Source organism: Triticum dicoccoides, chromosome 1A (genome assembly GCF_002162155.2).
Source record: "Triticum dicoccoides isolate Atlit2015 ecotype Zavitan chromosome 1A, WEW_v2.0, whole genome shotgun sequence".
Lineage (NCBI taxonomy): Eukaryota > Viridiplantae > Streptophyta > Magnoliopsida > Poales > Poaceae > Triticum > Triticum dicoccoides.
In genome coordinates, this window is record NC_041380.1 from 605,166,228 (window position 1) to 605,190,101 (window position 23,874).

The 23,874-nt window shown below is 48.1% G+C and overlaps 1 long non-coding RNA gene and 1 pseudogene across 7 annotated transcripts; one reads left to right on the top strand and one right to left on the bottom strand.

Moving 5' to 3' along the window:
- Positions 1-13,874: 13,874 nt before the first annotated feature.
- Positions 13,875-17,749, bottom strand: LOC119357190 (annotated as a pseudogene).
- An 863-nt stretch (positions 17,750-18,612) lies between these two features.
- LOC119295202 lies at positions 18,613-23,266 on the top strand. 7 transcript variants are annotated; one of them, XR_005143811.1, is made up of 7 exons: positions 18,613-19,573; positions 19,666-19,799; positions 19,913-20,309; positions 21,187-21,278; positions 21,464-21,660; positions 21,837-21,993; positions 22,526-23,254. It is a non-coding gene; the product is annotated as an uncharacterized LOC119295202 (long non-coding RNA). The 7 variants fall into 7 exon arrangements; XR_005143807.1 differs by having other exon boundaries at positions 19,913-21,278; positions 22,526-23,264; XR_005143808.1 differs by having other exon boundaries at positions 20,638-21,660; positions 22,526-23,263.
- The last annotated feature ends 608 nt before the right edge of the window (positions 23,267-23,874 follow it).

Consider the following 23,874-nt stretch of genomic DNA (forward strand, 5'->3'; position numbering starts at 1 on the left):
AGTACCCAAAGTGTTCCTCCGGTAAACGGGAGTTGCATAATCTCATAGTCGTAGGAACATGTATAAGTCATGAAGAAAGCAATAGCAACATACTAAACGATCAGGTGCTAAGCTAATGGAATGGGTCATGTCAATCAGATCATTCTACTAATGATGTGACCTCGTTAATCAAATAACAACTCATTGTTCATGGTTAGGAAACATAACCATCTTTGATTAACGAGCTAGTCAAGTAGAGGCATACTAGTGACACTCTGTTTGTCTATGTATTCACACATGTATTATGTTTCCGGAAAATACAATTCTAGCATGAATAATAAACATTTATCATGATTATAAGGAAATAAATAATAACTTTATTATTGCCTCTAGGGCATATTTCCTTCAGCTTCTTCCCTTGCTCAGGACCATGGTCCTTGCTTCTTCGCACTATCAGGCCCGCGTTGTCTGATACTGCCTTTAGGTACCTAGTTTTTAGGCCAGCTAGCTAGTTGTTAGGAGATGCTATACACTTTGTGTTCAACATATTGTTGGGGAACGTAGTAATTTCAAAAAAAATTCCTACGCACACGCAAGATCATGGTGATGCATAGCAACGAGAGGGGAGAGTGTTGTCTACGTACCCTCGTAGACCGGCAACGGAAGCGTTGATACAACGTAGAGGAAATAGTCGTACGTCTTCCCGATCCGACCGATCCAAGTACCGAACGCACGGCACCTCTGAGTTCAGCACACGTTCAGCTCGATGACGTCCCGCGAACTCCGATCCAGCAGAGCTTCACGGAAGAGTTCCGTCAGCACGACGGTGTGGTGACGGTGATGATGTTGCTATCGACGCAGGGCTTCGCCTAAGCACCGCTATGATATGACCGAGGTGGAATATGGTGGAGGGGGGCACTGCACACGACTGGGAGAGATCAACTGATCAACTTGTGTGTCTACAGGTGCCCCCCTGCCCCTGTATATAAAGGAGCAAGGGGGGAGGCCGGCCGGCCCTCTATCGGCACGCCAGGAGGAGGAATCCTCCTCCTAGTAGGAGTAGGAGTCCCCTTTCCTACGCCTACTAGGAGGAGGAAAGGAAGGAGGAGAAGGAGAAGGAAGGAGAGGGAGGAAAAAGAGGGAAGGGGGCCGGCCCCCTAGTCCAATTCGGTTTGGGCTAGGGGGGCCGCGTGCCATGCCTCCTCTCTTCCACCACTTGGCCCATGAGGCCCATTACTTCTTCCTCGTATTCCCGTAACTCCCCGGTACCCCCGAAAATACCCGAATCACTCGGAACCTTTCCGATGTCCGAATATAGTCGTCCAATATATCGATCTTTACGTCTCGACCATTTCGAGACTCCTCGTCATGTCCCCGATCTCATCCTGGACTCCGAACTACCTTCGGTACATCAAATCACATAAACTCATAATACAATCGTCACCGAAACTTTAAGCGTGCGGACCCTACGGGTTCGAGAACTATGTAGACATGACCGAGACACGTCTCCAGCCAATAACCAATAGCGGAACCTGGATGCTCATATTGGCTCTTACATATTCTACGAAGATCTTTATCGGTCAAACCGCATAACAACATACGTTGTTCCCTTTGTCATCGGTATGTTACTTGCCTGAGATTCGATCGTCGGTATCTCAATACCTAGTTCAATCTCGTTACCGGCAAGTCTCTTTACTCGTTCCGTAATACATCATCCCGCAACTAACTCATTAGTTGCAATGCTTGCAAGGCTTTAAGTGATGTGCATTACCGAGAGGGCCCAGAGATACCTCTCCGACAATCGGAGTGACAAATCCTAATCTCGAAATACGCCAACCTAACAAGTACCTTTGGAGACACCTGTAGAGCACCTTTATAATCACCCAGTTACGTTGTGACGTTTGGTAGCACACAAAGTGTTCCTCCGGTAAACGGAAGTTGCATAATCTCATAGTCATAGAAACATGTATAAGTCATGAAGAACGCAATAGCAACAAACTAAACGATCAAGTACTATGCTAACGGAATGGGTCAAGTCAATCACATCATTCTCTAATAATGTGACCCCGTTAATCAAATGACAACTCATGTCTATGGCTAGGAAACTTAATCATCTTTGATTCAACGAGCTAGTCAAGTAGAGGCATACTAGTAACACTCTGTTTGTCTATGTATTGACACATGTATTATGTTTCCGGTTAATACAATTCTAGCATGAATAATAAACATTTATCATGAAATAAGGAAACAAATAATAACTTTATTATTGCCTTTAGGGCATATTTCCTTCACATATAGGGCGGCATATTGTTATATGATGACTCCAGATATATAGAGGTAAATTGTGCTACCATGTGGAATTCTTTTAATTAGACATGCGCATGTGTTATTCTTGATGCTTGCCTGTTGTTAGGCCGTACCGCTGTAGTACTATTTACCTTTTTTAGAACACTTCGAGAGGAACAAGGGGTTCCTGCATTTCATTAAGAAGAGAATTGCCTGGTTAATCAGGGATAACCAGGCAAAAACCCGTTACAAACACACACACCTACATACGATTGATAAGAGACAACCATGTGAAAACCCAGACCACACGATTGATGAAGAGATAATTGTGCAAAAACCCTGACCACATGATTGATCATGAGACAATCATGCAAAAACCCCATAGCCGTGACACACTTAGCCACCCTCGAAGCACTGGAACGCCATCAATGTGGAGCAAAGCCGCAACCCCACCACATAGGAGCACTGCTGCACCGTAGCCCGGGGCCGCCACCCCGGCATCCAACCAACCAACTTTAGACCGCCGTCACGACCTCCTCCACCTGAGACCAAACAACACGACAAGAGCCAAACCGATCGAGGCGAAGCTCACCACCGCCGTCCACCATGCCAACAATAGCAGCCGGCCGTAGGACAACACTGCACGTAGTGGAGCTGCTGCTCACCAGAACTAAGCACGATGGGGACACCCAGAGCGAGGCGGCCGTGCCGCCGTCCTCGATCCGTGGATCGCCTTCACACCACGGATCCATGGGCATAAACACAACTTCCACCGTTGTGGCACCCCGGCGCCCCCATCCAAGAGCGGCTGCTGCCGTCGCCACCGCAGCTCCCTCGGCCAAGGGAGTGGACCCGGGAACCCCGCGCACCCGCATAGTCATAGCACGCCAGAGCGTCGCGACCACCACATGTTGGAGCGCCTCCGCCGCCAGATCCGGATGTCGGGCTCCAGACCGACGGCGGCTGGCCTCAGCACCATCCCTTCCCGGGCTCAACGACCGAAAACGTTCAATGCTGCATGGCTGATGATTGATTGAGGCTTCAGTTTAACTATGAACGACGAGAGTAGGATGAACCCTGTAGGCTGTGTAGCATGTAGTTGGATCGTATTATCCAATAGAGTAGCAGTCCATGATCACAACCAATGGAACTTGGGCAACTTTCTATGAAATGCACCTACTCTGCTGCATGGCTAAAAATGTATCTTTTCCTTGAGTTTTGTATTCATGAAATTTTCCTGTCCTCATTGCACTGGACTAGTAACATGCTATAAATTTCGTTTATTTCGTGCATGGTTTCACTTGAGTATTTGCATGAAATTCTCTTTTCAAAAACAGTTTATCTGACATGTGTTGTTCACTCACTTTTCAAAAAAAAACGAAAAGGTGTGGCTGCTCCCGGGTGTGCACGCACCCCTTATCACAGTTTTGGTTAAGATACCTCGCGGGTGTGGGTGTGCATGAGTCTGCTTGTGGAGAAGAGTCGGCGCCGCGCCTCCGCCTGCGTCCGCTGGAGCAGGGTCGAGCCTTCTCGCTGCGTGTCGAAGCGCCAACACCATGGATGTTTTCGCCGGCCATGTCCGTTGACGAATATATCATTATCTCAGTTGATACTATATCCGTGAGATCTTACATTAAGATCCGTGTAAAGTTTTCTTTTAAGTTTTTCTTTTTCCTTCTTGCATGTTGTCACTTGACTGGGATTTCATTAAATCCCCATCGATTAAGACCTACCACCCCCATCATTATCACCATCGTTGGCCGCTCTTTGATCCTCCCCTACAACATTGTTTTTGATCCGCTTGCAGTCTGATCGTTTTCTATGGGAACGTTTGGTTGCACTGTTGGGTGGTTTATACTTTAAGCTAGCCCAGATAGCCTAGCTCAGCTTTGCCAGCCTTGTCATAATGCTGCTGCCAGTGCATGGGTGCTTAGATGAGATGCTAAGCACATTAAATAGCTTAGCAACTATACTCCTCAATGCATAGATGCTTAGCTTGCTTCATTTAATGATTTAGCAACTAAAGCTCTTCATGTATTGGTGGGCTTCCTTCCTTTAAATGTTTTGCCTAGGTCATGCGCTTAGCATTGTTTTTTTTCTGAGGTCACCATACTCATCTCTCTCCTGATAAATAACTTGCCACATCAGATTTTTTTGCCTTGGTGGAAGGTTTGGCACCTATATAAGGTGGAGCATTAGGAAAGGCCTAAGCTACGCATTTGGATGCATCACTTTTGCTGGCAGTTACGTGTGTGTACATGTGGGACAACGTGGACCTTTTTATGTGCATGCTTGCTTGCCGTTGAGAGCGATCAGATGTGGTCAACTATTACAAATTACAAATTGAAAAAAAAAAAGAGCGATCCGATTCGGCTCTCCGCGGCAGGCGAGGTTTTCCTGCCTAGCGAGGCTAGCTGGCCTCTAAAAGCCAGATTTTTTTTCCCCGCAAAAAAAAAGAAAAGAAAGCCAGATTTTTTTTAGCGGTACCAAACGCTAGTCCTTGCCTAACGAGGCTATAACCGATTTTGCGGAGAAACCAAACGCACTGTTGTTTGTCGATCGAGAGCGACGCGGACACCTTTACTTTCGCTTCTATTTGGTCCAGCTTGTTTGGGGCCCGTGCCATGCCGTGCGTGCGGACTTTTACCCAGAAGCTAGCTAGAACCCTGCCATGTGCTCGCACGTACGTGTTCCTCCGAAGAATCCCCTCAAGCAAAATCTGTCTTTATCATAGCTTCGTCAACACATGTGCACAAGCCTTGCAGAAGCTGCAAGAACAAACGTGCATGCTAGTTGTTCACAAACGAAAGAAAACGAGTACTTCCGCTGTAAAGACGCTCTTATATTTCTTTACAGAACAAGTATTTACAAACGCATGCTTGAGATGGACGCACGTGTTGTGACAAGAACAACAAATTAATGCACCGATTTGGCTCATGTTTTTCTTTTAAGTTGGCACATGTCTTTTCTTCTAGGTTGCGTCGGCTCTTTGGGAGACGCGGCGGCTTCGTCCTCCTCCTGGGAGACTGCGGCATCCGGCTCCTCCTCCTCAGGGACCATAGCGGTCCCCGTGGAGGGAGCCCGGCGGCCACAGAAGCCTCCCCCAGCACTGGCTCCATCATCTTTACCAGTGACAGGTCCCGAGCCTGGCTTGGCAAAAAGAACAAACAAAGTGTTCGTAAAGGGCACCCGCAAAAAAAAAGTGTTCGTAAAGGGAATAAGAAAGTCACGCATGGCTTATGTCGCTCGGCCTTCTCCTTCTCGGAGCCCGTCAAGATGCTGATGCGAGGCAGGACCTCGTCCAACCCGAGCTCATGGACAGAAACCCGCACCTGGTCCTCCCACCCCGAGTAGGTGTACATCGGGGACTCACGAGCCGTGAGCGAGAGAATGCGGCGCTCCACCGAAGTTATAAGACTAGCCACAGTGGGAGTAACTTCAGAAATAATTTCAAGTCTAACTCAGCAAATTTGTCTATGTGGCAATGAGTTAATGAAGAAAGAGGTAGTTCTAGTAACTTAGCTAGTTACTGTAACATCACATCTCCCAATGCAATATGAGTCTATAACCTAATAAATGAAGCTTTGCATGACACCACATCTAAGTTACTACCCGCTATGAAGGTAGTAATATAGCCGAGGGATATGTATATGTTACTAGTGTATGTTACTCTCCACCGTGGCTAGTCTAAAGATATGCTCCCCTTCTAGCCCAACATCCTTGGGACGGGCTGTGGAATTGGCGAGCTCTTGAGCGCTCTCAAGCAAGCTGTCAACAGGCGCCAGGACCCCAGGTTCTTTATTGTCCCAACTCGGCTCACCATACACACCCGACAATCTCCAAACTTTCCATCCGGTTTCTCCACCGAGACATCAATGCAGCTAAAGGTTATAGTTCGGGAGTAAATCCTTACCTCCTTCTAGACAAGTAGCAACCCACCTTTTTTGCAACAATCTTATGGTCCATCCTCAATTTCCTCATTAGAACCTCTGCTTTTATCTTTGTCCAGATGTGTCTTGGATAGAAAAAAACACATCCGTGTTATGCTGCCTTTGGATGTCAAGAAGCAACCAGCAAACCCCAACGGTTCCAACTTATAAATTTCATTGGTCCCGGCGACCCTCCACGGAGGACGCCAATGGATCAGTTGCTGCATTCGCTGGAGCAGGGCTATGCTACCGCCGAACCTCCTCCTCGCCGCGCGCCATGGATCTTTTTGCCGGCCGGCAAGCAATTCATTAGAGATCAGGAGGTCAAGCCCATCACGAATATAGCACCACCACCGGCAGCACCTCGTCCACAACACTGCGGCCGGTTTGTGTGGGAATTTCGTTGGGCAGATTTTGGTGAGCTTACATTGCTTCTGTCTACACGAACGACCCCTTTACTCTTTGTGAACCAACCTATGGCTCGATGGTTAGAGGGACTTTGGTATCCTCAGCCCATTAGGGTTCAAGTCCTGGTGCTCGCATTTATTTCTGGATTTGTTTCTGGATTTTCGACGATGCACATTCAGTGAGAGAAGACATTCTTGTAAACTCAAACAGATGCGGCGCCCTGATCCATACTACAGTAGAAATCTACACGACAAGCAGATTCCAAAAGCGAGGATCCAAGAAACCGAAACGAGCCATGGCGGCGACTATTGTTGAGGAAATCATTAACTGGTAGCTGCTCGGTCGGCCGGTAAGTAGGGGATTAATAGGCTAATCGGCAAGTTAATCGGTCATTTAATCAATTAATCGAACGATTTATCGGGTAATCGGCTACTCGGGCACCCTACGAGTAGGAATTAATCAGCAAGTTAACTGATTAATCGGATGAATTCTTGAACAGGGGCGGCGACCCTTCGACACGCGGCGAGGAGGCTCGGTGGCGGCGCCGGCGCGCTCCAGCGGACCCTCGTCCCCGAGGGGCCACGGCGGGCGCTGTGGACCTCCAGGGTAGGCTTCCTTCAATGTCAATTCCTCCTGCTGCAAAACAAACTTCACATCTTTCTTCTTGTATCGCATCCATTGCAAGTACCTGAATTTTCTTTCTTTCTTGGTGTGTGCATCCGTGCTCGTGGACAAGCAGGCCACGAGCGTAGAAGAGAAAAAGGTTGTAGAGGACGACTTGGACCAGATCGACCAGAAGGAGGAGGAGCTGTACAATCTCATCTCCGGTGTCGAGACGACCTACGGCGTCCACGGCAGGAGAGGCCGCCTAAATAACTTTCTGCTTGACGAGCTCGCTGTGCAAGTCAAGCCAAGACCCAACGATGTCCTTTGGTACACACACTCTATCTTCTGCATTATCATGTAGTATAATACTAGGAGTATGTTACATCTTCTCTTTTTTGTTCTTGTGCTGATGCGTGACTGCGTGCGCGTGTGCAGGAACAAGTGCCGGAGAGTTCAAAGATACGATCGTCTCAGGTGCCATGTGGGGGGACTGACAATTAGCGTCGCCACCGGTTATGGTTTGATTCGGTTGGCCGACGAGATCGATCTGGAGATGAGCAAGACCGCGGCTGCTTTTTTTCGATAAAGGATGGATTTTACTAACCCAGAATGAAGCATTAAGAAGATACAAACATAATGAGCACATACTCAGCCTCTACATAACTAAAATGCACACAGCCAACACTAACTCACACACAAATAAACCCGCCGGCAAATAACAAAATCATACAAGACCAAAGTCATGCCTAAGCGAGGAAAAAGAAAAGGACCCTAAAGCGATCAACAATGATCAACAAACTACAACAACGACCATATACACACCAACTATCTCATGATATCACAAGGACAACGAGATTCTTCGACGGTAACTCCTTCAAGAAGGAAACGACGCGCCGTCACCGAATCCAACCATTAGACGCCAAATTAAAGGTTTTCACCCTAAAGAACAAATCTGAGCATATCCGTACAATGCCTTCAACAAGGTAACGATGCAAACACATCATCATTGCCAGATGTAACCAACTTGGGTCAAACCTAGGATTTTCACCCCGGAGCTCAAGATCTGGTACTTGAGAAGCACCATTAAATCAAAGTCAATCATGTGATGCCGCCACCACTTTTCCGCAAACCAAGCAGCTACATGCCTGGCCAGAAATAGCCGACGCCGCTTCGCAACCATACCCTTTGCGTCAAGTATCGTCCATAGATTGCATGTCATCATCAGAAGCAAACTGGTCGGTGTAAGAGCTGCCGAAACTCACAAAGGAGCCATCTGGCCGCATCTCGCAACGCCATCGGTACGAGCCGCTGGTAGCCGCCATCGGATCTGGAGAGAGCAAACTCACGAAGATCTTTCAATGGCCACCACAAAACTTGGCAGGAGGCACCGCCACTGTAGCCAGCCCAAACAAATGGCGTTCCTCACGCCTCATGGACGGAGCACATGAATGGTGGCTACAGGAAACACTAGCAGCCTGCCGGTCCGATGTGGAGTCAAACCACCAGCCAATCTGGCATCAGATCGGGGAACAGGAAGGATCCAGCAAGCCAGGCGGGCACCCATCGCCCAAGTCAGCGGTCGACGCCGCGGACATCCAGCACAGCACGCCATGGCCTCAAGCCCAAACGCGACGAATCACAATCTCCATCAAGGGTTGAGGAAGAACCTATGGCACACAGAGTAACAATTATCCACCAGTAGTTCATCAGCACTAGCTATATATGTTCAATCAGGTCCTGCATGAAGCAGATCACTACCCCAGTTAAGTAGAATGTTGTTATTAACTAGTAGTCTAGTATTCGGTTTGAACCATCTTTGATCGGTTTAAATTCGTCATCTTGGTGAAGTCTCTCAGACGATCATCGGATTCGGCTTGCCTTCTCCCTCTCCATGCTCCCATCCGTGCTCCCACTTCATTCTACGGTTGTCTTTTTTTCTCTTTTCTTTCTAATCTAATCATCTCCCCCCCTGATTTTAAGGAGTGGGGCCGGACCTTATTTTCTTCCAATCAAATTAAGCCACGTACGCGGGAGCACAGATGGGCACACGCCGGGGAGCAGGCAAGTCTGGTCCGCTACAATGTAGTATGATAGTAACATGCACAAAGACGAGTTAATTAATTACTCCCTTCACCTCAAAATAAGTGTTGCTGATTTAATATAAGTGTTGCTGATTTACTATAAACTTAGGACAAAATTGTATTAAAGCAACGGCACTTATTTTGAGACGGAGAGAGTATTACAGTAGACAGCATGGCATTGGCAACCGCCTTATAGGGACGAGAGGAAAATGTGTATGATATATTTGAAAACGGTGTCAAACGGAAATTATCATAACCATGCTGGTGAGAGCATCTATAGCCGGGCGCCTCAAACCCTCCTCAAATGCCCGGGCGGGCCGCCCGGTCACTGCCCGGTCATGTTTTTTTTTTGACCCAGACGGATGCCTCAAATGTACCTCAAACGCCCGGGCTGACCGGCACCCCTCATATCCAGCCCAAATAGGAGGCGGATATGGGGGCGCCCGGGCACTCCCCCACGTCGGTCTAGTCCGCTATGGCCCGTAATTACCCCACTCCAGCCCTCACAAATATATGACGACCGACGAGCAAACCCTAGTCAAACTCGATCCATACTCTCTCGACTTCTCCACTTCTCCCCATAATCCACTTCGTCTTTCCCCGCCTGCCATGTCCGACAGTGAATCCGACCTACAGGAGTGGCACAAGGCCGCCGGGGATTTCGATGGCTCGTCCGCGCCCGACGAGGAGGAGCTAGCGCTCTGCATTGCCCTCCGCCGCTCGCTGCTGGATCGGGGCGGCATCTCCTCTTTCGAGGCGTCGGCGACTGGCCGGGTGGGGAGCAGTACCTCTGGGGCGCCCCGCGCTCGTTCGTCGCGCTCCCTTCCGACCCCTACCAGGCGGCACCCAGCACCGCCCGCACCTGCCCCTCCGGTCCGCCGATGGGTGTTGTTGCTGGAGGAACCGTAGCCGGAGTCCATGGGCTGCTCGTATCGGCTCGCAAAGAAGCGAGCGGAGGAGGCGGCTAACAGCCATAGAACCAAGGGAGGATCGAGCAGCCGCGCCACACCCACTTCCCCCGGCCAGCGACGGCGACAAGGAGCTCCGCACCACCATCCGCCGCTCGTACACGTCTGCGGAGACGGACGCCCGACGTTGTCGCCGCAAAGATGTGAAGGCGCTCCGCATGGCGCCGGAGGAGTCGGAGTGGTTGGCGAGGTAGCGGGCGACAACGGCGGAGAGAGCAGCATGGCTCCTGGAGGAGCAGTTCCGCGAAGCCCGTCGCATGGCGAGCATTATCACCTCGTCCTCATCCTCCTCTGCTTCAGACAACAATGACGACGACGACGCGCCCGAAGCAGGCGATGCCTACGCCAAGTCCAGCCGCCGAGACCCTAAGGGGAAGCGTCCGGCATGGAGAAAGTGGTGAAATCCCCTCCCCTGCCGGTTTTAGTTGACTTTGAGTATTGTTAAGTGATGAACTCAGCCCACATCTTTTGTATCAAACTATGTTCTATGCCGGATTGCTATGTTCTATGCTCAAGTACGTAGTAACATCGTTTGCATGGTTTTGTGTGAATTTGGATACGTCATACGAGGGATGCAGCTGTGGAACAGAAGAAATAAGATGCGCCCGGTCATCTTCAGCGGACGCGTCCGTGGGCATATAGGGGGTCAAAATTAGGTGACCATGGGTGTAGATGCTCTAAACAGCCCATTCATTGTACGATGTACTCTTCTTTGTATTGTAGAGTACGTGAAGTTCATTTCAATCTCCTTGTCACGTTGAAATAAACTTCACCACGAGCACACGGATCGCGTGCTTCCTCGCGCGAATTAAGACCCGTTGGATCGCTCATTGACTTTATCCAACGGCTGCGCAGGAAGATCTGCGACGTCACAACTTTCCACCGCCTATAGCATATACAAATGAGCATGCCACAGTCCATCAGCGAAAGAGGCACAACAAAGCGTGCGAAATGCTTCTTGTACAAATGTCAAATCTAAATCTAAACATGTACATCAAACTGAAAACGTGCCTCAAACTAAATTGCTACTTCCATTTGATATTAATTCATTTTAAATTCTTGACTAAAATCTTCTGTTAGGATTTTATTAACCCTCATTTGTTTTCAATTTTCACAACCTCAAAAAATCAGGATGTTACATACACCATCTATTTTTCTATGTAGTTACGCACAACATAAACAATCATACGTTTTACAAACATCTCTAAAGATATTTTTTAAGTCATAGGTTGTATAGCTTCCTGGCAACATATTTATAGATCTTACATAAAATGGTCCAAACATCTATACACGTCATAATTCATCTATAGAGAGACATGAAATTTTTCACAAAACAAAATTTCAATATATCATAACACAAATATGTTTTTAAGATAGATTAAAATTGCATAACAAACAAATGATATTTAGTGATATAATTGTGTTGATTTCTATAATTAATCAAGTAATATAAAATTTTAGTATGTAAGTATATTTTATTTAAAATCAAATATAAAAAGTATAAAATTTTAGTACAATTGCCAACAACAATATCAACATAAATAACAACATTCAAAGTAGTAAAAATGTACTCTTACACTAACCTTTTGCCCTTTCCCCAATCATGTGGAAATGAGTTGGCCCAGAACCAACTTGAAAAAGATGGGCATGGCACTGGACTAGGAGTTGGAAGGTCCACATGACTTGGAGGATTGATTAAAGATGGAGGAAAACCATAGCCCCTAAAGAAAAGTCCTAAAGAGACCATGAATCCACCCAATAAAGATTTCAATTCTTTCAACTCTGTGGCGGCCTTCTCAAATCTCTCATACATCTCTAGGAAAATCTCTGTGGTCTTTGATTAGTGCAGACACCTCGCTCTGTTTGGGCTCCTTTAGTGCCTCAGCCAATTCCCTGATCGTAGAAGCTTCCTCAACAACCCCTTTCTCGGAAGCCCCAACAATCTTTTTCGACTGACTATCCATAAGCTTCTCCAACCTGCAGAGGAAGTCTTTAATATTTTTGATAGCCGAGGAAGTTTCACCATAAGACTCCCTAAGAGACTGAGCTTGGCCATCTGCTCTTGCATAGGCTTATATTAGACATAACACGTCTGAGAACAGATATATAAGGACCCTGGCAAAAGATATATATATCCATTAAGATGTGGGACCAATGGAATAAATAGGCAATTGTTTCAACTAAGTTCAAAACGTTTCTTTGTTTAGGACATACCACACGTGCAGCCTTCTGCAGATCACCATAAGACTCATCATCTCTAAAGATATAGTGCTTCCGCGGCCTTGGTCTTTGCTGCCTGGTTATATGTGGACCCAAAACTCCTCCTACCGGTCATGGTGGAATGACTTGACAGGAAATACCTGTTTTTATATGCAGACTAAAAAGAAACTAGGGAGTACTTGGCTTGGGTATGTATGCCTGTGGCTGTCCGGCGTGTCGAATGGCCACATCTGGACCAGGTCGTTGCTCTGGGTCATGCTTGCGCTGCGTGTGCAGAAACAACATGCGCATGGCAGTCGAGGTGTCGTTGGCTCGAACGTCTGGTTATGCGAGGACATATCTCGTGCAATGAGTGCGCCGAGAGCTTCTGGGCCATTAGATGTGAAACCAAGGAACATGATCCATCAGCGTGGGGAGTTGCTGGTACATCAGAGATTTAACCTTGAAGTGTAGCTGAATTTTGTACACATCCTCTCTCTCATGTCTCTCTTCCTCTGCCCCTTCTTCTCTCATGTGCCGACGTACGCCATGGGAGCTAGGGTTAAAGAAATTGCTCGATGTTATCTCTTTCCTTCTCCTTCCTCTCCTGTACCTAGGCGAGAATCTCCGGCATAGAAGCTTAACCGAGCCCTGCCTCCTCTCTATTGACTGTGCACATTGATTTATTTGGCACGGATCTTACAACGATGCCTCGTTGACGTGGCGATGTCATCCGGGGCATCGATTCTATAGCGGCACAGGAGTTGACGGTCTTCCGTGATTCAAATATCAAGGGTATGTTTTCTTCTTCCTTATACTTGAGTTTGACTGTATTTTGTTCTTCCAATTTGATCGTATTTCCCTCAATTAGTTTGAAACCAGTGGCATTGGGAGCAATAATGTTACAAATTAAGAGTATACTTTTATATCAACCCGTAAAAAAAATTAATATGCATCTAACAATAGAGTGCTTGCGTATGTGCCACTCGTCATTGTAATGGGTGGTGTTTATTACAAATTTAAAGTATATATTTAGTACCTAGGGCCAACTGCTTGTGAAACAAGGGCATCAATCTTTGATGTTCAGTTGGTTGTGTCCCTCAAGCAACCAACAAGTATAAAATGAAGACTGAAAGTCATAGCACCATGAAATAATTAGGAACTTTTGGTGCTAGACTACTGAAAGGTTACTGATCTACGTCTATGTAGCAGGTTTGAGCAGCCAATGCTATTCAGAAGTTCTTAAAACAATTACCTCGACATTAACCATGGGATATGATATCTCGACTTCTTTTTCTTGGCACACTGATTACCTAACAATGCAAATGTGAAATTGTTTTTGTTTAGAAACAAACAAACATAATATGTTACATGCGAGTTCAAAATCCATGAAGCAGAAAAATATGTCAGATTAGTCACGCTTGCACACTGGAAAACTCCGACTCGTCTAAACAGCATGAGCACTTACAGTTCCTTCAAATATCTTTAACAGTGCTTGCTGGACACCCTCTCCCAAGGCATCCCCTAGTCATCCTGCCATCCTCTAGTCCTCAAGCAAACATCTAAAAAAGCAAACCTTTCGGCGATAGCTTACCAAAGTGTTGCCATCAGATTTTGTGAGAAAGGCCCCAACCTATAGCATTGGTGCAGTCATTGACACAATCAGGTCAACTACCATATACCAAAAGCTAGAAATCCACTCGTCGGTGCTATCGCTATAGCTCAAACCGGCAGTCTCTCTGGTGACACCGGTGCATGTTTCTCCAGTTGCAAGTAGTAGCTCCCAAAAGTCTCTAGGTTCACTTTCAACCCGAAGTCCAGATTAAACAACAAATCCAGCTCGAGACGATTCATCTCGATTGTGTTGATTCCTCCCACCCTAGCATATAATGCGTTGTTGAAAAACCTGCAGGAGATGCATTGAGATTTGAGAAAGTTACTGGGAAACCTGTGCATGTTTGTGATATGATATGCAAAGAAATACAACGGAATTGCGGCTGCATTGGGTACACTACACACTACGCATCATCTGTGAATTTGGCATCAACCACCACACTTGTAATTAGTAAGCGATGAACACTGAAGGGCGTCATGTACACATTTGGCTGATGTAGATGTCTCACCATGTAGACAAGTGCCAACACAAAGCAGGATGGACTGCACTCAGCATACTTGAAAAATGCGTTCTGCATAGAGCTGTATACTGGGATCTGGCACCCTCTGGCCATGAAAGATAGTGGACGACTCCTTTATTCCATCAGAACCTAGTAATTCTTCACTCTTCTGAACTGATCTGCCCAGATATGTGGCAAGAAGCGACAAGACCTTTGGAAACTTCGTATCCCCTTTCTTTGACCGCGATACTGTCAAACCCAATGTCCGGTAGCTCTCCAAATGCTCATCACCAGCATTAGTTGTAGATGAGCAGCAGGTGGCGCGGCGCCACGGCGCCCTCCCCAAGCCCCATGTCCTCTTTCTGCGACAACACTACTGTCTTGACGGCCCGCTCCGTGAAGCGCTCGAAGACGATACTCAGGCCCGTCTCCAGAAATTCGGGGGCCCGGTGCGAAATGGGGAAGGGGGCCCAAAAATATACAAAAATTTGTATAACTAATATGACTAAACATATTTTCACTAATTATATAGCTTTCAATATATGTTATTTTGTACAAAATATATCATATATTGTAATGCTATAAAGAGTAAATGTAGTACTCTTTTTTTGCGGAAAAACATCCAACCTAGGGTTCTACCAAACAGTAAACTGATCTCATGTTCTACCAAAAGTATCATCCGTCTAGTAATCGTTGAAACAAGAATCTTTATATTGGAAAGAAATATGCTAGCAGTGTAGCAGGCGAGCACACAACAATGAATTAGTACTAGAATTAGAAATTAGATTATGGGCACATGCCTAATCGAGTAGTACTGCTGTACTACTAGGGATTGCATTACATACGACATGAAGAGTCAGAAAGAGAGCGATTGTATCAGAAAGAAATAACCCTAACTAATCTTCCGTTCATCTATTTTGCTTCTGGTTTGTAGCTTACGGCTTACCTTGGAAAATATTGGGGGATGCCAGTTGTGGCTACTGCAGTTGAGAAGCAGGCGGCGACGGCTGGACGCCGCGGCCGCTATCTATCGGCGGCTCATCTCCTCATCGAAGCAGGCAGGCGGCGCCTCCCTTTCTTTCTCACGAAGTCGTTCGGAGCGATAGATGATCGCTGGTGAACTGGTGGACACACGCACGCTCCGCTAACGAGTAGGCCCAGTAGTGTAACTAGCCTGCCTTGTTTTTCTATTTGGATCTTGGATCGGTGCTAGGCCGACTGGGCCCTGTTGGCTCGAATGAAACTTAATAGCGGCCTCACCCTAAACGTGCATCCTTTTCTCGCGCATCAGCCATATGATCGGGCTTCAAACATAAAACTACAATTAAAATTAGTAGCTCGAAGGTTGATTTCTTTGATAACCGATCCATAACGGCCCTGGGTTCCATTCCGTTAATGGCGAGGCCCATAGTCTAGCTAAACATTCTCTTCTTTCTCAAAAAAAAAAAAAAGCTAAACATTCTCTTTTCCTCAGTCGAGGAAGGCACATTTGGTTGCTGAACCCCCATGACCCGGTGTGTATCCCACATCATGTGGACTACCATCAATAAAGTTTAGCTTCTGCCTTCAAAAAAAAGAAGCCATATGATTGGGCGAACGAAAAGCCAGCCAGACGAACCGGACATGTTCGTGGTTTATTCCTTCGATCGGGCCCCTACAATTTTATAGGGGCCCTGTGCAGTTGCACAGCTCACACAGCCTTGTGGACGGGCCTGACGACACTGTTGACCCTGCAGCGCGCCCGGCGCACGGGCCGAGAGGCCTTGCGCCGCGCCTCCTTCTTCTCACCTTCTCCTGCAGCCACCTCTCCACCCGCCGTCTCTCCATCTTCCCCACCCCCCACATCACGCGGTCGGCCGATCCGGCAGAATCAACGCCTCTCCTGTTGGAGACTTCGTGCTCTGCTGGACCTCCTCCTGATGGTCGTAGATTGAGAGGACATGGACGTGCTGATCTTGGTCCGGCAAGAAGCACGGCGCCTCTCTCCCGTGTGCTCCTGAGATGCAGATCGAAAAGCTCGAGGGAGGTGAAGCTCCGATGGCTAGGCGCGCGGTCGTGACAGTGTGGGGAGGAGCAACGGGCAACAAGGTGCGGGTGGAAGGAAAGGGCGCGGAAGAGCGGCGGCGTGGCGTGAGCCGTGAGATTGGGGGATGCCGCCGACAGAAGAGACTGAGGAGAGAAGAGAGGTCTCTTTCTTCTGGACAAAGGAAACGACCAGTGATGGGGCAGCGACGAAGCAAACAAAAGGCACAACAGTGTCATGGCCACCCCTACTGCCCACGTGGCACGCACGAGCGAACGGCCTTGATGCGTATGTTAATGTGTTGGATTGTTGGGCGTTCCCCCGTCAAAACAGAAGAAGAAAAAAAACATTGTTGCGCGTTGATCAATGAGGATAGAGGGGACAACGTCTTTAGTCTATCAGGCCAACTTCATCACGCGATCCCAAACGGACGTCCGTTTTGTCCGGATTCTTTCCGTTTGGGTAGGGCAATGGGGTCGTGTCCGGACGTGTTCTGGGATGCGGTGGCCGTGCACCCAGCGCGCGGCCGCATCCGTTTTCCCCATTTTGTCTGCCTCCATTTTAAAAAAAGAGCAACATTTCAAATGTCAAGCCTTAGTTCATCAGGCCAGCGGCCCTAGTTCACTCCGGCAACAGAGCCAGCGGCCTACACGTCCATCGCCGGCAACACGGCCCTGCCCACCCTCGTAGATCACATCCTCCATGAACTGGTTGTAGAAGGGGTCGTCGACCGGTGGCGTTGGTGTTGGCATTCCGTCGAACAAGACGCGGGGGGACGGCATGGTGCCCGTACTTGCTTTCTTTGCATCTCGACGGACGGCCCGCCGTCCCTGCTGGACCCAGGCGTGATGTTGAGGTCGATGACGGCCGAGGGGCGCGGTGTGGACGGCGAGATCACGCCAACGTCCGGCGACCCCGAGAAATGGGTCTGGTCGTCGTGCCTTGGCGGGGGAAAGCCAGGCAACATGGGCGTGGTCCGCCACGTCGGTGACTGGCAGTGCGGAGGCCGGGCGAACGACGAGCCTGTGCTCGCCGAGCCGACAGCCGCTGCAGGGAAACCGGCTGGACGGCACATGCCAAGCATGAGGAGGGCGTGCGCTTTGTTGACGATGCCCTCCTTCTCGTCGACCGCGGCCTTGCGCTGCGCGGCCTCCATCGCATCGCGCTCGGCGGTGAACTTGGCCGTGGAGGCATTGCCCTTGACGACCGCCCTCCGGTTCCTCTTCTTTGCCGATTCCGCGTCTAACTTGACGATCTCCTCCGGCGTGCACTCCGACCGCGGCTTCCTTGGCGCCTTGGCCGCCTTCTTCTTCACCTTTTCGGGCAGGTCGACGGTCAGGCCGCCATAATTCGGCTGAGCGTCGGCCATGAACGGGGGAGTGAGGGGGCGACGAGAGGGACATGGGAGGGTTTGTGGAAAATGGCGCCAAATGGGGCGGGCAGGGGGTTTTGCTTTGTGCCACCGACAGGCGGGTCAGGGGAGGACAAGCGCGCGAGTCCCGCCCGTCCACGCGCTGTCCGTTTCACCCCAAACTCGGCATAAACTTGGGTCGGGGATGGGTCGAAAGCGAACACGAAACGGACAGAAGTCCATTTGCTCCCGCGCGCTGGGCCGTTTGGTTTGTCCCTTTTACCCGAAACGGACGGGGCCGGACAAGATGGGGCCGCACGGTGGAGTTGGCGTGAGAGAACGTCTTGTCACAACAGACGCTTAAGTCCCTGCAAAAAAAAAAAGACGCTCAAGAGATGGATTTCGGACTGGTTGGGTTGATAAGAGTGTGATGATCATGCTGCTATGTCACAGAACGCAACAAGCGATGGATTCCGTAACCACTAGCACACGGATCGCGTGCTTCCTCGCGCAAATTAGGGCCCGTTGGATCGCTCATCGACTTATCCAACGGCTTCGCAGCTAGATTGCGACGTCACAAGTTTTCACCGCCGGTCCATTGCGCCTTCGGGAGTGGTAAAAGAAAATGGGAAAGAGAAAAATTTGAGTATCATTCCAATCCGCCGAAATCGTCGTTTCCCATTCTCCACCACCATCACCATCCGCCGCCGCCGCCGCCGTGGCGCTCCAGGAAGAAGCGCAAGTCCGACCGAGAATCACCGCCGGCGGGCCTCGATCTCATCAACGCCCTCCCCGACGCCGTCCTCTGCACCATCATCTCTCTCCTTCCCACCAAGGAAGGAGCCCGCACGCAGGCCGCTCCGCGCCCCTCAACCTCGTCGCCGACTTCTCCCTCTCCTGGAAGGAGCGCAAGCTCGTTGTTCTCATCTCCAGGATCCTCGCCGAGCACCCTGGCCCAGCCCTCCTCTTCGAGCTCCCCGACATCCGCCAACGCCACCATGACACGCTCGACGGCTGGCTTCGCTCCCAGGCCCTCACCGGTCTCCAGATCCTCTACTTAGGGTACAGCGCCGATGATGACAAACACCGCATGCTACCGCCGCCCGCGCTCCGCTTCGCGCCCACACTCCGCGTTGCCACATTCCGCCGCTGCCATTTCCCGGACCTGTCCGGGCGAATTTTCCATGCCTCGACAAGTATGAGGTCACCATCTCGGCCTTGTCGGCGCATTCTCTGAATTTCCCACACCTCAAGCAGCTCAGCATATGCGAGGTCACCATCTCGGGGGACTCTCTGCGCAACATGCTCTCTGGCTGCCATTCATTGGAAAGCCTTTTTCTGGAAGGCATTCTCGGCGTTGCTCGTCTCTGCATCAGCTCCGCGACTCTTAGGAGCATCGGCTTCTCTGCAATAAGGCGGAGGGTGTTGGGGTGGGATTGTGATTGGGATTTCGCTGACCTTTTACAAGAGCTTGTCATCGAGGACGCTCCTTGCCTTGAGAGGTTGCAGCCCCTCTATCCAGGTTCTGGTCCAGAGACTGTCCGGGTAATCCAAGCACCTAAGCTGCAAGTATTAGGTGTGTTGTCGAGGCAAATATTCAAACTCTTCATTGGAACCACGGTTTTTCAGGTAACATCAGCCTTCTACAACCAAGCAATCAGAATTCACATGTAGTATGCAAGTGTTTTTTTTTTCTTATTTTGGTTTGTCATTTTCATCAGAAAATGATTCCCATCAGCGTGACAACCACATGCCCACCGTGAAGGTTTTAGCTATTGAATATGATGGCCCTAATCTTGATACACTAATTGGCCTGCTCAAGTGCTTCCCCTGCTTGGAGAGGCTGTATGTCATTGTGAGTAGTATTCTTATTTGCCTGTCTGAACTAGTATCAACATAAGCATGACTGACTTGTGCTCTAATACATTAACCAACTGCCATTACATTGTTGATTCTCTCCATCTACAGTTTAACGCACGGTCGCGGATGAAGATTGAAAGTGTGCAAAAATATGGCCCACTAGATCCAATTGAATGCCTCGAGAGCTATCTCAAAAGAGTGGTGTTGGAGGGCTACTCTGGGGACAAGCCGAATGTTGAATTTGCTAAGTTTTTCGTTTTGAATGCGAAGGTGCTAGAAGAAATGAAATTTGGATCCATTCACAGCCGCGACCGCGAATGGAAGTCTAATCAACACATGTGGTTACTAGTGGACAGCAGAGCTTCTCGAGACGCTCGATTCGAATTCACAAGTCGTTATTGTAGGCATAATGGCCTAGGTAACAGTCATACACATGACTTACCAATGGCCAATCCCTTCAAGTGCTTTGATGCTGCATGCAGAGTCGGCGCGGAATGCCTATTTTGTAAGTCAAAGTAATCCTCCCCTTATGAATCTCTGTTCCGTTGTGCTTGAATGTTACCCTACTTTAGTGATCTAAATGCTCTTATATTTCTTTACGGAAGGAGTATTTAGTATCTTTTCTGTTGATGTGATGTTGTAAGTTGTGAGCTGCTACACCATCAGCTTGCTTCTGTACTGGCTTTAGAAGGCAGGGCCTCTAATATTTCAAAAGCTATATTTTCTGTTTCGTTATGCTTGAATGTTGGTATTTGACTCGTTTTCCGTATATTTTGCAGTGGTTGTTTCTTTCCTGTGTGATGTAACGTTGTAATCTGTTTTTATACTAGCAGCTACTATGCTTCCGAAACCTGAAACAATCTCTCTGCCTGCTCGATGTTCAGACAAACACCAGAGAAAGTGGTGTGCCTCATTTTGTAACAGGAGAAAGCGTCGAGGTGGCCAAAAACCAGAGAAAATGAAATGCAGAGAAGAAAGAGAGCACAACCATATTTCGAACTGCCTTTGCTTTCTCTAAGTTTGGGCACCCGTGTAGTATGAACGCCTTTCTTATTTTTCGAACTGCCTTTGCTCCACCATCCTACAATTCTCTTTTAGCAAGAAACTCATATTTGCTGTAATATGAACTTAATGTCCGGATGTTATGATCTAATCTGGTCGTGCTTGGAAAGCAACGCCTTAAACTGTTATTCTGAAAAACAGGTTGCTGAAGCTGTTTTAGTCTGAAACTGGTGGTCTGAAAATTAGTTTGCTACGAAGTTTACTAAAGCCTCAGTTAGGACTTGTGTGAAACTGCAGTAGGACTTGTCTGGATTTTCATAAGTCAAAAAACTACACTGAACCTTCTAATGGGAACTATTGGTTTTGGTGCTCTGATTCAGATGATTCAGTTCTTCAACTCAATACTATATGCCGCTAGTGGAGAAGATAATGGGTTCAGTCTGCCCAGTTCAGCTTCATAGAAAAGATAATGGTATCTATTTTCTAGCCTACTGTAAATTGTTTCAAATAACGTGTGGAAACAATTCAGGTTGCATACGACAGAAAAATACATTTTTTGAAGGTTTTGTACACCATATTTCTTTTTTATCTTCTAATTATTAACTTGTGACACGTGATGCCTAACTGCTTCACTGTTTCTTCTAATTCAACCCACAGTAGAGAAGAGCTGCAGTACCTGGATGTTGATGCAGAGTAGAGAAGACCAGGGTCGGACTCCTGGCGGTCGCTCCACAGTTCACTTGTTCAGAGTGTCGCCGCCTTGGACACAACGGCATGCGAATTCAGAACTTTTTTGCACTGAGACACGGGTTCAGGAATACCCAACAGCTGTTTTGTTTCTGCTGCCTAACCTGGTGAGGAACCTGTTTGCATTGGCATCATGGTTATAAAATTCAGAAACTGTTTGATGCAGTGACATCAGCCTGTGATGTTTGCGCCCTTATTCTCGCCTTTACTTCAACGCTGCCAGCAGAGATACGGGTTTATTCTCTTACATAAATCATCATCAGGTATTTACGTGTCCATGCAGATGTGGTGGTTCAGCACTTGGGTTTAGTTATTCTGCTTAAAGTTTCAGTCCAGCAGCAGAAAATGGGTTTGTGTTTGAATGAGAGCGAGTTCTGAACATGGCGATGTTAATGCACCCAGACACCAGATGCCGGCGACAAAATTCTACAGTACATCGTGTAGGTATTTGCATGGTGCCAGCATGGCTACTTTTTTTGTTTCTTTTTTCAGTGTAGTAGTAATTATCGTGCATAGATGATACTATTACTACATATAACTGTCTGATTTTAACACCTAAAGAAAAGCAGAGGTTGAAGCTTATATAGCATTTATTTCACGAAAACAAGTTTCTGCATATTATATTGTTAATTTTCAGATTTCATACATAAGCTGCTGTCGTCTTTGCTTTGTGGTGGATGAAGAGGTAAACTGAACCTACTGTTCCTGTAGCCATGTTTATTGTGTCAGTAACGCTAGGAACAAGACATTTAAACACGTACTGGTCCCGGATTATATTAGAATTAGGAAGAAATTATGTTCCTCGCGTATGTCAGCTATGGACGCCGGCTGATATGATCATGACGCAAACATGTGCACTTCTTGCAGGGTTTGTGTTATTCAGTTTCCATTCTCATTGAGTTTCTTTACAGGTGATGTTGCTCTACTTCAGTTTGTGCCCGTAATTCCTGAAAATTTTACCCTTGCATTCAGGGCAGGCTGCTCCAGTGATGACTGATGAGGATGGACACGCCCTTGGAATTACATGCTGGCAACATCTACACAAGGGCTATGTTCGAGAAATTCGGGGAGATTCTTTACAAGGCTGGTCAGTACAAGGTGGAGGAGGTGGATAAAGGTGCAAAGTACCTCGTGCATCGTTACCATCCAGAGAAGCATGACAAATGGTGCAGGGTTGTGTATGCCGTGGGAGTTGGCGATAATGGTAAGGAGATTATGTGCTATTGGCAATTTTGAGCAGGCGGGCACACTTGCAGCAGTCAGCAAGACCAGATTTCAGCTAACTCCATCACTTTTCGGCAATCGAACCTGTCCTGTATACACATGCTATATATGGAGGTTGTTAGACTTTGTGATGCAAACACAAGAGCCTATGAGGTGGCCATGGACTCTTCAAGGCAGCAATGCAGAAGCTCACGCCTGTAGCTGCTATATATGTGTGACGGACGGTATTGGTTTGGAAGACAGGGTTCGCGAGAGCAAGATCATGCGTAAACACTAGTAGAAAAGGGCCTAATGTGACGCACATTAGTTCCAGTTTGTAACTGAACCGGCATTAATGTGACAATTAGTGTCGGTTCCAACGGCTAGGCGGGTGGAGCTCATTAGTACCGGTTCGTGGTGTATCGGTTCGTGCCATGAACCGGTGCTAAAGAGGTTGTGGCGGGCTGGGGCCCCACCAGCAATTTTTAGTACCGGTTCATGGCATGAACCGGTACTAGAGTTTTTTAGTTGATTTTCTTTGCAGCTGTTTTTTAGTCCCACCTCGCCAAGCGAGAGGCACTCGCAGCGGTTTATAAGCCCTGAGTGTAGAGACGATGAAGAAGAGACGCAATGCTCATCTGCACGTTGCTTAGCTTCAGGCCTTGAGGAAATGGTGTAGACTGCACGGAGCTATCAGGGTTTCGGACGAAAACAACACATAGCTTCGTGCCAAGTCACATACTGGGTTTGGGGTACGAACCGATCCGACGCACTCTTATGTGTCATCGCCGCCGTCTTCCACCAATCCATCTTCAGAACATAAACCAACGCACCGACCTTGCCAGGCCGCTTTGCGACGCACTCTTATGTGTCATCGCCGCCGTCTTCCACCAATCCATCTTCAGAACATAAACCAACGCACCGACCTTGCCAGGCCGCTTTGCGACGCACTCTTATGTGTCATCGCCGCCGTCTTCCACCAATCCATCTTCAGAACATAAACCAACGCACCGACCTTACCAGGCCGCTTTGCCATCGAAGCCACCATAACGCCAGACAACGTCCTCCTCTTGCGCGAGTCTGTTAGAGATATATTTGGGATACATGTATTTGGTAGT